Source organism: Schistocerca serialis, chromosome 6, assembly GCF_023864345.2.
Source record: "Schistocerca serialis cubense isolate TAMUIC-IGC-003099 chromosome 6, iqSchSeri2.2, whole genome shotgun sequence".
Lineage (NCBI taxonomy): Eukaryota > Metazoa > Arthropoda > Insecta > Orthoptera > Acrididae > Schistocerca > Schistocerca serialis.
The window spans coordinates 282,273,605-282,288,998 of record NC_064643.1 but is presented as its reverse complement, the minus strand read 5'-3'; the positions used below and the strand labels follow the sequence as shown (position 1 = coordinate 282,288,998).

The following is a 15,394-nucleotide window of genomic DNA, read 5'->3' as shown; positions in this document are numbered from 1 at the left end:
ATGAACTGATGGTGCTTCTATAAGTCTTGTCAAAGCTTCCGTAGATCACATCGTATGTAAAAAGCCTCAACTTATATGTTCCATTTGTCTATGCAGGAGGAAGTGTGTAATATTCACACTTTGACCTTGTTGTGGGCTTCAGTCCTGAAACTGGTTTGATGCAGCTCTCCATGCTACCCTATCCTGTGCAAGCTTCTTCATCTCCCAGTACTTACTGCAACCCACATCCTTCTGAATCTGCTTAGTGCATTCATCTCTTTGTCTGCCTCTACGATTTTTACCCTCCAAGCTGCCCTCCAATGCTAAATTTGTGATCCCTTGATGCCTCAGAACATGTCCTACTGGTCGTGCGGTAGCGTTCTCGCTTCCCGCGCCCAGGTTCCCGGGTTCGATTCCCGGCGGGGTCAGGGATTTTCTCTGCCTCGTGATGACTGGGTGTTGTGTGATGTCCTTAGGTTAGTTAGGTTTAAGTAGTTCTAAGTCCTAGGGGACTGATGACCATAGCTGTTAAGTCCCATAGTGCTCAGAGCCATTTGAACCATGTCCTACTAACCGGTCCCTTTTTTTTGTCAAGTTGTGCCACATACTCCTTTTCTCCCCAATCCTATTCAATACTTCCTCGTTAGTTATGTGATCTACCCATCTTCAGCATTCTTCTGTAGCACCACATTTCGAAGCTTCTATTCTCTTCTTGTCCAAACTATTTATCGTCCATGTTTCACTTCCATACATGGCTACACTCCATACAAATACTTTCAGAAATGACTTCCTGACACTTAAATCTATACTCGATGTTAACAAATTTCTCTTCTTCAGAAACGCTTTCCTTGCCATTGCCAGTCTACATTTTATATCTTCTACACTTCGACCATCATCAGTTATTTTGCTCCCCAAATAGCAAAACTTCTTTACTACTTTAAGTGTCTCATTTCCTAATCTAATTCCCTCAGCATCACCCGACTTCATTCGACCACATTCCATTTTCCATTATCCTCGTTTTGCTTTTGTTGATGTTCATCTTATATCCTCCTTTCGAGACACTGTCCACTCCGTTCAACTGCTCTTCCAAGTCCTTTGCTGTCTCTGATAGAATTACAAGGTCATCGGCGAACCTCAAAGTTTATATTTCTTCTCCACGGATTTTAATACCTACTCCGAATTTTTCTTTTGTTTCCTTTACTACTTGCTCAATATACAGATTGAATAACATCGGGGAGTGGCTACAACCCTGTCTCACTCCCTTCCCAACCACTGCTTCCTTTTCATGCCCCTCTACTCTTATAACTGCCATCTGGTTTCTGTACAAATTGTAAATAGCCTTTCGCTTCCTGTATTTTACCCCTGGCACCTTTAGAATTTGAAAGAGAGTATACCTGTCGACCTTGTACTGTAGGATAGTCATATTAAGAAAATCCTTCTGTTGGGTATTCAAATGGTCCCTACCGTAAGGGCTATACAAAACAGTTGACCCTACCATTTTATCAAGAATAAAACCTGATGTATGAGCATCGGAAAATCCCGTTTCTATGGGGGGCTTTTTGGAATATAATAGGTACGCATGCTGTCGCAAGCGTAGCGATATCATATCGGCTGTATGACTAAGCTGAGCCGGTCGGAATGGCCGAGCGGTTCTAGGCGCTACAGTCTGGAATCGCGCGACCGCTACGGTCGCAGGTTCGAATCCTGCCTCGGGCATGGATATGTGTGATGTCCTTAGGTTAGTTAGGTTTAAGTAGTTCGAAGTTTTAGGAGACTGATGACCACAGCAGTTAAGTCCCATAGTGCTCAGAGCCATTTGAACCATTTGACTATACTGATAAATTTCTTACAAACAGAATATAGCTCTTTGAATTTAACAGTCTAGATTGCAAATTATTCTTTTCTTAAGATGATATATATCGGGAATCCGAAGATGACCTCGAAGGAGAAACGTGTCGTTAACAAAAAATAAATTGCAAACAAGACTGTTTTCATTCAGGTATTCTATATACTGTTGCTGTAACAGACGGCGTAATGGAATGGAAGATATTCTATGAACAGAACGTAGCATTTCGTTCTAAACCAAGACAAAAAGAACTCTTACACCTGCTTAATATCGTGAAGTATCCCCGGGAGCACGCAGAAGTGCCGCACCAGGACGTGGCATGGACTCGAGTATGAGCAAGAGGGGGTGGAGATTCTTCTGAACAGGACGTTGCAAGGCATCCCAGATGTTCTCAATAATGTTGATGTTTGGTGGCCAGCGGAAGTGTTTAAACTCAGAAGAGCGTCCCTGGAACCACTGTGTAACAATTCTGGACGTGTGGAGCGTCGCGTTGTCCTGCTTTAATTGCCCAAATCCGTCGGAATGCACAATGGACAGGATGCTTACGTACTTCTCATCTGTCAGAGTCGTATCTGGACATATCAGGGGTCCCATATCGCTCCAACTGAACACGTCCCAAACCATTAAAGAGCCTCCAACAACTTTAACAGTCCCCAGCTGATTTGCAGGGTCCACGGATTAATGAGGATGTCTCCATACTCGTACACATCCACCCGCTCGATACAATTTGTTACGAGACTCTTCCGATCAAGCAAAATGTTTACAGTCATCAACAGTTCAAAGTCGGTGCTGACGGGTCCTGGCGAGGTATAAGGCTTTGGGTCGTGCAGCCTTGAAGGGTACACGAATGGGTCTTCGGCTCCGAAAGCCCTTATGGATGATGTTTCGTTGAATGGTTCGCACGCTGGCACTTGTTCATGGCCCAGCATTGAAATCTGCTGTAATTTGCGGAAGGGTTGCACTTCTGTCACGTCTAACGATTCTCTTCAGTCGTCGTTGGTCCCGTTCTTGCTGGATCTTCCATCTCTCCGCCCATTTTCCCCATCAGCTACCTCTACATCTACACCTGCATCCACATAGATACTCCGCAAGCCACCGAACGGTGCGTGCCGGACGCAACCCTGTACTACTACTAGTCATTTCCTTTCCCGTTTCACTCGCAAATAGAGCGAGGGAAAAATGACGTCTATACACCTCCGTATGATTCCTAATTTCTCCTATCTTGTCTTCTGGTCCTTACGCACAATATATGTTGGCGGCAGTAGAATCTTTCTGCACTCGGTTTCAAATGCCGGTTGTCTCAATTTTCTCATAGTGATCTCAAACAGAACGTCGCCATCCGCCAGGGATTCCCATCTGAGTTCCCGAAAAATATCCGTAACACTTACGTGTTGCTCGAATCTACCAGTAAAAAATGTAGCAGCCCGCCTTCTTTCAGTCCGACCTGATACGGATACCAAATACTCGAGCAGTACTCAATGGTAGGTCGCACCAGCGTCCTACACTATGTGCTCAAAAGTATCTGGACACCCTAAAAAATACGTTTTTCATATTAAGTGTATTGTGCTGCCGCCAACTGCCACGTACTCCATATCAGCGACCTCAGTAATCATTAGACATCGTGAGTAAGCAGAATGGGGCGCTCCGCAAAACTCACGGACTTCGAACGTGATCAGGTGATTGGGTGTCATGCGTGTTACACATCTGTAGGCGAGATTTCCACACTCCTAAACATCTCTAGGTCCACTATTTCCGATGTGATAGTGAAATGGAAACGTGAAGGGACACGTAGAGCACAAAAGCGTACAGGCCGACCCTTCTGTTGACTGACATGACTGACAAAGACTGCCGACAGTGAATTTCTATTTAATCGACTTGACTGTGTCAAGCAGGACACTACTAATATTGTATAAGAACATTACAGGTTTGTTCTCCTACAGTCACTCACTTTTGACACCTCAGCATACCCCATGGCATCAACAGCAAACAACTTCAAACTACGGCCCATCCTGTCCACCAAATCAACAACGGTCCTATCACACTTTCCTGTGGCCCTTCTGGCGATATCCCTGTGTCTGATGAACACTCGCCGACGAGGAGAACTTATTCGTTTCTATTCCTTAAAAAATCTGTTTTCCCTTCTTCTCCTCCATCTATCTCTATCTCCTCCTTACCTCTCACTGTCTGTCCATCTCGTTCTTCCATATCTCTCTCCATGTTATCTCGCTTGCCACAATAGGAGGCTGGTGGTTCTTACCCTCATAGTATTTCTTTCCAGATTATAACTAATACGAGTACCATATTCGACTGGTCCGCCCGGTTGGCCGTGCGGTCTAACACACGGCTTTCCGGGCGGGAAGGAGCGCCTGGTTCCCGGCACGAATCCGCCCGCCGGATTTGTGTCGAGGCCCTGTGAACCGGCCAGTCTGTGGATGGCTTTTAGGCGGTTTTCCATCTGCCTTGGCGAATGCGGGCTGGTTCCCCTTATTCCGCCTCAGTTACACTATGTCGGCGATTGCTGCGCAAACAAGTTCTCCACGTACGCGTACACCACCATTACTCTAACACGCAAACAAAGGGGCTACACTCGTCTGGCGTGAGGCGTTCTCTGGATTGGGGGGGGGGAGGGGGGGAGGGGGGAGGGGGGGAGGGGGGGGGGGAATCCACCGGGGGCCGAACCGCACAATAACCCTGGGTTGGGTGTGGGGCGGCGCAGGGTGAAGTAGACTGCCGTAGTCGTCGTGGGGTTGTGGACCACTGCGGCTGCGGCGGGGAAGAAGCCTCTCTGTCGTTTTTAGGTCGCCGGTTTAACATACAATACAATACAATACCACATTCGACCGAAGACATTCTAGAGGTTTAGGATGAGCTGTTTATCCGTGGCTTTGCATACGTAGACATCAAATATATGTCACTTATATTTAAGAACTTCACACGTATTTGTACACGTTTTTCACCCGTATATCTACATTCCATAAGAACGAATAAAATTAAAGAAATTTTAATTTGTATATTAGATAACAAAATAGAGTGCCTGATTAAAGGATTTCGCCCAACAGTTTCATTTTCACGCAGCGAAATGTTTATGGCATCGTATGTCCTGGACTATGTGTGAAACGTCCCCTTTGAATGGAAAGAAAGATGAAACTTCCCCTTTGAATATAAAGAAAAACTGTGCTGGTTAGACTCTAACGCTATTTGATTTTCAAATAGCTGAGCAAAACTGAACGTTCTCTCTTTACTTATTCTGGTCATCACTAAACTGACACACAATAATTTTAGCGCAACGCAGTCTGACTTTCAATAATCCTTACAAAAGAATGGCCCTGACTAACAATGACCTATACTTTTCATGAATCACTTACGTAACAAAAATCTTCATTACTCAAACTACTGCAATACAGCGTGCGCCAATACTGCCAGCTGAATAAAAAATTCTAACTACCGAAGGCACTAACTACTGATAGGCGTAGTTAGCAAATGAAAGATTTTGATACAGAACAAACAATGTATTTACCTTAATAATATTCAAAAGTGATCATATATATCAGTTCATGATATCCAGTGTTACAAGTTTACTCTTTCTGATGGACCCACGTCCAGATCGTCCGCTCTCAAAATTCTGCCACCTCTCCCCCCACACCCACCACTGCTGGCGGCTCACCTCCAACTGCACAACGCTACGCACTGTTCACATCCAGCTGCCCAACACTACAATAGCAAATATTCCAAAAATTGCAAACCTGCCACAGACTGGACACAGCAGAGTCAGTGATTTTCTTACAGAGCGCCACGTGGCGTTACCAACATAAAAACCTAAACAGCCTACTTACAAACACAACTATAAGAGTACGTTTGAATCGCTTGAAGGTTTCAGGGCATAACCACCTTTACTTGTAGGAGTAGTAATTGTTTTTTGTTGCACGGCTTTCAGATTCATGCCGATAGGAAAACGAAATTGAATATGGTTTAACATCTTCGCTGCTGATGGTGATACTGCTTCTACTTATCTGCGGTAGCTGATCCAAGTCAGAAGAGTTCGGAGAGAGAGACCTTTGTTTCTGGAAGACATCACCCGCCGTAAAGAGCTTCGGCGCGACACTCGACCAGAAGGCGCACTGGGGGGCGGGGCTGTGCTATTCTGCAGTGACGGCTGCCGCGCTCGCTTGTCGGCGTCGCCGCAGACGCCCAGCACCGCGAGAGCGCTTGCGGTGTTGGAGCGACGGCGGGCCGCTGCGGCGTCGTGACGCTGCTTCTGGGAAATTCGATCACGGCCAGCGCGCGCAAGAAGAATGGCCGGCGCCGCTGGCGGTAGCAGTCGCTGCCGCCAGCCTGCCGGCGCGGTTCCTTCCTTCCGTTCGTCTTCTTCCTGCGGGAGCGCCCGGGGGCTCCCGATTCGGGCCCTACGTAATTATTCAAATTCTGCCCGCGCGCCTCGCGCCCCGATTCCTCCTTTCGTTTCCTTTCCTTTTTTTTTTATTTTTCCTATCCCCTTTGTGCGTCTTCCCGTCTGCCCGCTACGCGAGTCTCTCCTTATTTATTTGCGACCGGGGAGGAAGACCGGAGGCGCTACGGTAGCTGTGACAAATATGCGTCCTCCGTCAATAGTCTTATAGAGGTGGGGGTTGAGGGAAGGAAGGGCATAGGCGCGTGAGAAGCGGCTGCTCTGCGTCCGGCAGCAGGCAGCCATCTTGTAGGAGAGGCCGTTGTATTGTCGGGACTGAGAAATGGCCTAATTTTTCCTCCGGTCGGGTTATCCGTCATCAGGTCAAAGAAAATTAGGCCCGACCCCTTTTTGTAAACACGTAGCCTTAAAGGCGGCTGTGCGTCAGGCTACTGCAGAAAGCGCTTCGCTTTCGATAGCGGTAAGCAGCAAGGTTTTGATTAAGGGTGCATGGGGGCTTAATTAAAAAGAAAAGACTAATATTAATGAATAAATGCAGTAAATTTACTAGCTGTGTGACCGGTTACGAAGTCTAGTAACCGGTTGGCCCTGACTATTATTAGCACGCAATCTGACTCCATAAAATAACAATAAAGATTCACAAGGAATTTCCATTAACACAATTCATTAATTGAGACCCCTGCAACTATAAAAGCTACGAAACAACAAAGCACAACTGTAACTGTTCTGTGCGTGGTAGTGTGACTCAACGTACATGTATCTGGCTCGGTTCTTTCTCAATACGACAAAATATTTTAAATATCATTTACAATGAACTAAATGAAAAACCAGAAATACTACAATTGCACATAGAAACCAGAATTACAAGTCTAATAATTGAACACGAGCCAGATGCGTTGTTGACTGTACCTGTCAGCAAGAGGGATTGTTATTAAAGAAAACTGTAATACCTTTTTACCGTATTATATATTGACGAAAATATTCCATTACACCAGCACCATAAATCAAAATCCCATCTCCTTTCTCAAATATATTCTGACAATTGCATCTTCTTCCATCTATACATTACACCAACCGAAAAGTACAACATTTCAGTCAACACTCAGATCGTCTACTCTCTCGCCCAACAGAACAACGACTGCTCTCGACATCCTCTGAACTACTATTGCGCCAGTGGAGGCGGTGGAGTAATAATCTTTGGCGCAATCTCTGGCTCTGTGACTCAGTGTAGTCACCTTTCAAGGGTAACGAGTTATGTTTCTTGTCACTGGAAACGGAGGGAGAGGAAAGTGGCTGGTGATTGCGTGAGTGTAAATCTTTAACATTTAAACGTACTTTCACTATAGCCGGCACAGTAGTCGCGAGAGAACAACAATTGTACATATATTTAAAACAGATTGGAAGATGATGATGTTTGGTTTGTGGGGCGCTGAAATGTGCCGTCACCAGCGCCCGTAAAATGTCGAACTTTTTCACATTCCAATCTAACCACTGTCACGAATGATGATGATGAAATGATGGGGACAGCACAAACACCCAGTCCCCAAGCAGAGAAAATCCCCAACGCGGCCGGGAATCGAACCCGGGACCTCGTGATCCAGTGCCAGTAACGCTAGCCACTAGAACACGAGCTGCTGACTAGAACAGATTTAACTACATCGTTTATGTTTCAGTCCCAGTTACACACACACTTTCGATCCGCCTCGATTGTCCTCAGATATGCGTAAAACTAGAATAAAACAGGTTAGCACCGAATACCTTAAGATACTTGTGTGCTCTTGCGCATGCACTTGGAGTTGTTGAAAATGCTTATTAAACACACATAACACAATTTTAATACACGGTTTATTACTTTTGCACATCGTTTACTTGATCTACCTAGCTGCGTCAGCAACCCATGGTGTCTGTATCTGAGCCGTACTCCAGAATAGTGATGCTGGTCCAAACAGCATTCTAATGTGTGGTTCTGATACAGATACGAAGGTTGCTGGTGCAACCACATATTCAAAGTAAACGATATGTAAAATAAAATAGATAGTGTATTAAAATTGCTTTGAGCATATTTACTAACCAATTTCAACTCCACGAGCATACTCAACATAGCACAAGCAACTTAAGGTATTCCCCTCTCATTTGTTTTAATTTATTTGTTTTACTTATTTATTTATTTATTCTTGAGTCATCAGTGTTCTGATTGGTGTGACGCGGCAGGCCCCGAATTTCTCTCCTGTGCCAACCTCTTCATCTCAGAGTAGCATTTGCAACCTACGTTATCAATTATTTCCTTGAAGTACTCCAGTCTCTGTCTTCCTCTGCTTATCTTATCGAACCACCTAATTTTTAGCATTCTTCTGTAGCACCACATTTTAAACACATCGGTTCTCTTCTTTTCTTGTTTTCCCACTGTGCATGATTCATTACGATACAACTGCGTGCTTCAAACGTACAAAGTACTTCCTTAAATTAACGCCAACGCTTGCTACAAGTAGGCTTCTGTTGGCCAGGAATGCCCCCTTTGCCTGTGCCAGTCTGCTTTTTATGCCCTTCTTGCTTTTTCCTCCGTCTTGTACATAGCTATTTACTTTTTGAGAAAAATCATTTCTGCAGAACACTGCTTCCCTGGGAGCTAGCGACCATCTCCGTCAGAGCACCTCTCTCTACTCCGGTAGATTTGTTACAGGATTTCATGGTCACGAGATGCATAGCCACACATTAGCGTGCATCTAGCCAATTCCTGGATTCTTTTCTTTCCGTCACTATCGCCTGTTATCCTTAAGCTTTCAGTGCTTCATACAAGTTCGTTTCTATGGTAAATCGTTCTGGAATCTTCATTGTTGCACCAAATCACACCGCCAGATTTCCGTTCGCACTTCCTCAGCGAAAATCTAAAGATTTGAGTGTGGCGCAGACCCTTTCGTTGACCTATGCGTCATAACGATGGCAGACGGCCTCTGTTGTCCGCAGTACGGGCAGTGTCTAGGAGCACAGACTGTAACACTAGCTAGCGAAACCAAAACTTAGTCCCCTCGAAATTTTCTCCTGGGGAATATTTTCTTTGCCACATCTACTTGATAGCTCATTTTCTGCTTGGTGAACTCGGCAGTACGTTACTTATCTGTTACTCTGTGCAAATGGCAAATGGACCTCCTATCCGGCCACTAGTGCTGATAATACACCAAGTGGGTGAAAGCAGTGAAGTCAAGTTAACAACAACATATTGTACGTACTGAACAGTGGTTAGTATCTCCTCCAGAAACACCAAATGTGAACTAGAGTTGTAGCTTATCGCGCCCCAGGGGCGGGGCCAGTGTGCTTTGGACGAATGCACTCTGCGAAGCAACCCACGCCGGGTCTAGTCGTACCCGCAAACGGCCGTCACTTGCGTGCACAGTCTTCTTACGTTGCTAAAGGCTAGCGCACACCATTCCATCTTCCAAGTTAGGTTTAAGTAGCTCTAAGTTCTAAGGGCCGGACGCGGGATTGAACCGTCGTCCTCCCGAATGCGAGTCCAGTGTCTAACCACTGCGCCACCTCGCTCGGTATTATGCGACAGACACACTCGTGCTTCCTAGAGCCAACATAACGAATCTGAAAGTGTCAAATTGTGGCCTTCCAAGGGGCGGGATGGAACTGCAACGATGCTGGTGTTGCGGCCACATGTAGTAAGCGTTGCTTCACGCAGTGGAGAATGACAAAACAGAGGCAGCCGAGCTTTGCACGTCGATGCTGTGGCGTGCGAAGGAGACGCCTAGAGTTTTGGATACCCGTAGTCCCACTGCTAATAACCTGTTCACAAAAGTTCGTATTGACACGTGTGGGCTCACAAGCCCTCTTATCTATGGTGTGGTAGCCGTACGATCTGCAACGTTGCCATTACAATACGGCGATCCTGTTGGGAGTCTGTGCGGGGTGGATGTCCAGAACATCGTCTACGGGTGTGAGAATGTTCACGTGATCGCTGATACCAGTGTTATGTCAGATGGCCACTTGTTACGACTTCTGCAGTACTCGTTACGTCCGTTTGCTACTTGTTAGCAGCAGACACAGTGGCTGCGCCAAAGACTGAGACGGCGTGGAGTTTTACAATTATTTATAGCGCTTTCTTTACAATTTCTCCCTCGTCGTCACTGCCAAGCCATGCGGCTTCTTCCGCCTGGCTGCTGCTGTGTAGATTCTCCGCCAATGCCCGCAACGCGCGCCACCAGTGCTCCGCTGAAGTCAGTATGCTCTGTGGTTGAGATGAACTCGTCGCCGCTCGGCAGCCCAGTATGGCACCCACACGGAGCTGCGTCGCCATGAGGTCAGCTGCCGACGCCTGCTGCACCGCCAGCTGGGAAGCCGTCAGTCGCGATGTCCGCGAGGTCCCGTCATGGGTGGACCACGCGGCGTGGCCGGGTTACTGTGAAGTCCGGGCGTCAGTCCCCGGCGGCGCCTGTGACCAAGACTGCGCTGCGGCCGGTCCCGCTGGAAGTTCTCGCTGTAGTTAGTCAGCCATGGTGCCGACCGGACTTGGGCCGACCCCCCAGAGCTGAAGTTGACATCTGGCGGCGAACGGATGACTCCTGCGAGCTGGAACAGACTTCCGGAATCGTCACCTACGAATGCTGAACATTCGGACACGGACAACGTCCGTCCTCAGATCCGAACTGCTTCCTAATGGCTTCTGTCTGTTGCTGCCTGCGCTCCACTATTTGTATCCGGCAGGAGGACGTTTTTTACCCTCGGTGGCAGCTTCTTGTTATTACTCCCATAATATATTGCAGCGTAACTTAGCGTGTTGGACTCACTTCCCTTACTCAGCACTCTCCAGGCCTCCCTCGGCGCTCGGTCTGCGTGCGTCCTTGCGTCAGCCGGTTGGTAGACTGCAACTGTCAGCAAGGCTATCTGTGCCGCGCCTACTTCGCAATGCCGCAATCGCCGGCTGCCTCTGTTTTGCCATTCTCCACTGCATGAAGCAACGCTTACTACATGTGGCCGCAACACCAGCATCGTTGCAATTCCATCCCGCCACTTGGAAGGCCACAATTTGACACTTTCACATTCGTTAAGTTGGCTCTAGGAAGCACGAGTGTGTCTGTCGCATAATTGCCTGCTTGTTTGTTCCACACATTTGCACGTCCGCATCACACTGCTCCTTCTATGATTTTTTTTCAGGATAGAGGGTAGGCTATGTGTTAATTCTAAGTATAGCCATCACCATTACATAGTTCATCCTACGTCCAGCCACTTCGCCGTGAGGGAGTAACAAACGTACTAACACGATGAAGAAAGAATCAAAGCAATTTCGGTGTAGCTAAAATTGTAGAATAATTGTACGTGAAACAATTTCATCTGCCCTCAAGTGAGTGCCTGGGTTATCAGTGGAGACACTTGCATATCACAATTAAATGCAGCCTCCCTAAAGGTCTACTACGTTTTACGTGTAAAGGCACGACGTCTTTCCTTCATACTGTTTGTAAATGACACTGTCTTTTTGAGTCTTCAAGGGTCTCAGAAGCTGTAACATACTCATTAAGCTCAGCAGCTAAAATGCAACGGGCTTATAGATGTATGGGTTAAGACTTTGAGGACAGTGTAAGAATTTTATTCATTACGTTGAATCGTATTGTGTACTACATATAAACAGTAAAAGCATTTTCATAAATACGATACAGTTTAAAACTCAAAGAATAAATAGCTTTTTCTAAGAATAATTATTGTTACACATTTCACGTTATATTCTTCAGATCAATAAATCTATTGTAATACAAGCTTTTAAAAGTATCTTATGTGTTAGTTCGTTACATAAGCTAATTCCTTTACAAATTTCATCTAAATCCACTCTTACAAAAAATAGTTCTAATGGCTCTGAGCACTATGGGTTTTAACATCTGAGGTCATCAGTCCCTTAGAACTTAGAGCTACTTAAATCTAACTAACCTAAGGACATCACACATATCCATGCCCGAGGCAGGATTCGAACCTGCGACCGTAGCAGTCGGGCGGTTCCGGATTGAAGTGGCTAGAATCGCTCGGCCACCGCGGCCGTCTCCACCCTTACAAATTTCTTCTAAATCCACCCAACCGTTTCACCGTGAAGGAGCGACAAACATACTCACACACAAACTTCCGCATTTATAATGCATATGGGATTGACTAACCAACGTTCTTTTATCAGTTTCTCCATGATATAAATTTTTAAAAATGAATCGTTGATTTGAAGAGAGGAATAAGCGCCAAAAAACTCCTCCTTTTCATAATATGTGTGTTAGAATATAGAAGCACATTCAGCTATAAAAAGGGAAGAGAAACCATTAATTTGCCAGCTTAGTCGGTAATATTCGTTATTTTTAAGAAGGGAAAATATCCCAGTTTAGAGTTCGTCTGCCCTCAACGCTGTGATCGCACGAACAGCTGGTGTTCGCATCTATTGCTCGGTTGCTTAAAATCGCATGTTTGAAGTGCATGAGCGTATTGTTTTCTGTTCAATGTCTGACGTCTCAGTTTAGACATTCTTCATTAAAGATAAATGAATGATAGTTATTGATGTAGTGAGTATTCTAGATGTTTTAAAAGCGCGTCAGTTCAGCGTTTCTGATGTTATGCCATGTTTTCTGTTATAGACCTAAGTTTCAGATGTTTTATGTTGAGGTTATCACTACAATGTCTTCATTCGCCTTTGAAAGTGGTATTGATTCTACTTCAGTGAAAAGGAAGAAAGATATTTGTCGTCGAGAAATGTACGGTCATGAAGTGCAGAACAAACTACTTTCTGGTCACGAGTATACATATGTTAGGACACGTGTAATAATATGGTCAAAGATAAATAACTGAGGTGCCAGATCCTGTAAACATAAACTTACTGGAAGGTTAAGTGTGAATGAGAAGGATGTTTGCTTGGAAACTTTGCCAGATGTGCGTTCTTAAAATATGCAAAACAAATTCTTAATGGGGCTGATTGATCGAAAATCAAAATTACCGAGGTATTCTGAAAGAGAGGCACCATTTGAATGAGAGTATTTTTGTTCATCATGTAATGAAAGGCAATGAACGCACGACTGTGTGTAAAAGTGCATTTAGCATTCTTATTGCATAAAGGATAAAGTAATCTTTCGATTAACTAAATAATAACTGCAAACCATGTTTTCATGGAAGATAGCGACAGGCGTGGAGATCGTGGTAATGCAATACCGAACAAACTTCGAGTCATTATCGATTCGTTAAACACATTAACGAATTTCCTGTTAAAGACACACACTACTGCGATCAGAATATAAAGTATGAGAATGGTGAACTTAACAAAACCAAGTATGACCACTTTTGTAAAAAATATCCAGATCATTTCAAGAAAGTAAGATATGACTTTTACAGAAAGTACTTCCACGAAAATTGTGATTGTAGATTTGGGCGACATCGGATCGAAGTCTGTACTACTAGTGGAGAAATAAAAGATAAAGACAAAAGGTAAAAAGACGACGCCTGAAAGACACTGTAAAGCGCCGAAAAGATCATTCGTGTTCGTCGAGACGCAAGTCTTATAACAAACACAAAGAAATAAATACTCTTTGTTCTGGTGACCCGAAGTTGGCGCATTTGTATTTGACTGTATGCAAAACATTCATTTACCGAAATTTCCATCTCAGGAAATGTCTTAGCTATGGAAACTATACAATATTGCATCGCCGGTGTTATTCTGACTATGATGAAAAGTTCCTTTTGATATGCATGCATGAGTAAATCAGCTTTGCATCCTAATCAAAATAACACATTCACTGCAATATCGTACTTATCGGCCGATACCGAGCAGGTGACTTTCAAGTACAACATCTGACCTGTGCAGGAATACACATAACGGAGGTACGAGCACAGGTCGCAGGTGAATGGTTGACGACTTACGGAAGTTTGAGCCTGGCCGTGACTCGTGCACGGATAGCCAAATGGCACGGAAACTTCTCGCGATTAGTGAGAAATCTGGGTTCGAGTCTCGTTCCGGCATAGATTTTCATTGTTGTCATTTCATTCTACAGCTGATGGTTTTTCTCACACGCAATTGCCAATTCAGTTAATGTAACGCAACTGTGGTTATATATATGTATTCTGCGTACACGAGATGGAAACATTTTGCCGATTTATATTCTTACCTGGAACGAGAAGCCAAACATGAATCTGACGATATATATAGCTTGCTGTGGTCGAAAGCAAACAACAAGGACACTGAGATTAAAAAGCTTCACCTTTTCAGTGACGTCTACGGAGGCCAAAGCCACAACAACATTTTAGTGTGCTTTCCCCTCCCATTGGTTGCTACCGGGCGATATGCAAAAATTTATGGGTACTTCCTATTGATAGAAAACTCCTTTGTTTAGCGTGATCACAACTTTTTGACTGCGAAAAGAAAAATCAGACTATTAGACACAATTTACATGCAACTGCCGCGCGGGATTAGCTGAGCGGTCATAGGCGCTTCAGTCATGGACTGTGCGGCTGGTCCCGGTGGAGGTTCGAGTCCTCCCTCGAACATGGGTGTGTGCGTTCGTCTTTAGGATAATTTAGGTTAAGTAGTGTGTAAGCTTAGGGTCTGATGACCTTAACAGTTAAGTCCCATAAAATTTCACACACATTTGAACATTTTTTCGAACATGCAACAACAATACAGTGATTTGACTTATTCCTCAAGCAAGACGGGATTAAGTGCTATGGAAATCTCTGTTGAAAGTATTTTGTATTTCAAGAAATGGTAACCTAAGTACCAAAGAAAAAAATTTCGTGTAGCTGCGAAAGTTCTCATGCTGGAGTATGCAAGTGCAGTCAGTTAGAATACTTCTTACGTAAAGAGTATTTAATCGCATCTGATTTCACTGATGGTCTGGTGAAAAACACTTTCTTGTTACAAAAGAACGGTGCACAATCCAACAGAAACGGAGTGCAACGAAAAAATCCAGTATAAGACAAGAAGTCACGTACGGAGGATAGTTACATAAGTACTATATGAGTACAGCCTATTTTATGAAGAGGTTTTGAAGAGAGCAGCAACACCTACTGCGGAGGACTGGGAAAGTGAAGAACAGTGATAATTTTCAGGGATAATGCTTCCGAAACCTGTGGGTAGTGTAGACATTTCCTGTATTTGTTTTATTATGTATGTTTTGCGAAAATGTAACAATTTCACGTGTTGTATGTAAACG

The 15,394-nt window shown here is 44.7% G+C and overlaps 1 pseudogene; it reads right to left on the bottom strand.

Annotated features, from left to right (window-relative positions):
• Positions 1-5,896: 5,896 nt before the first annotated feature.
• LOC126484823 (tetraspanin-13-like) overlaps positions 5,897-15,394 on the bottom strand; it is a 68,434-nt pseudogene continuing 58,936 nt past the window's right edge.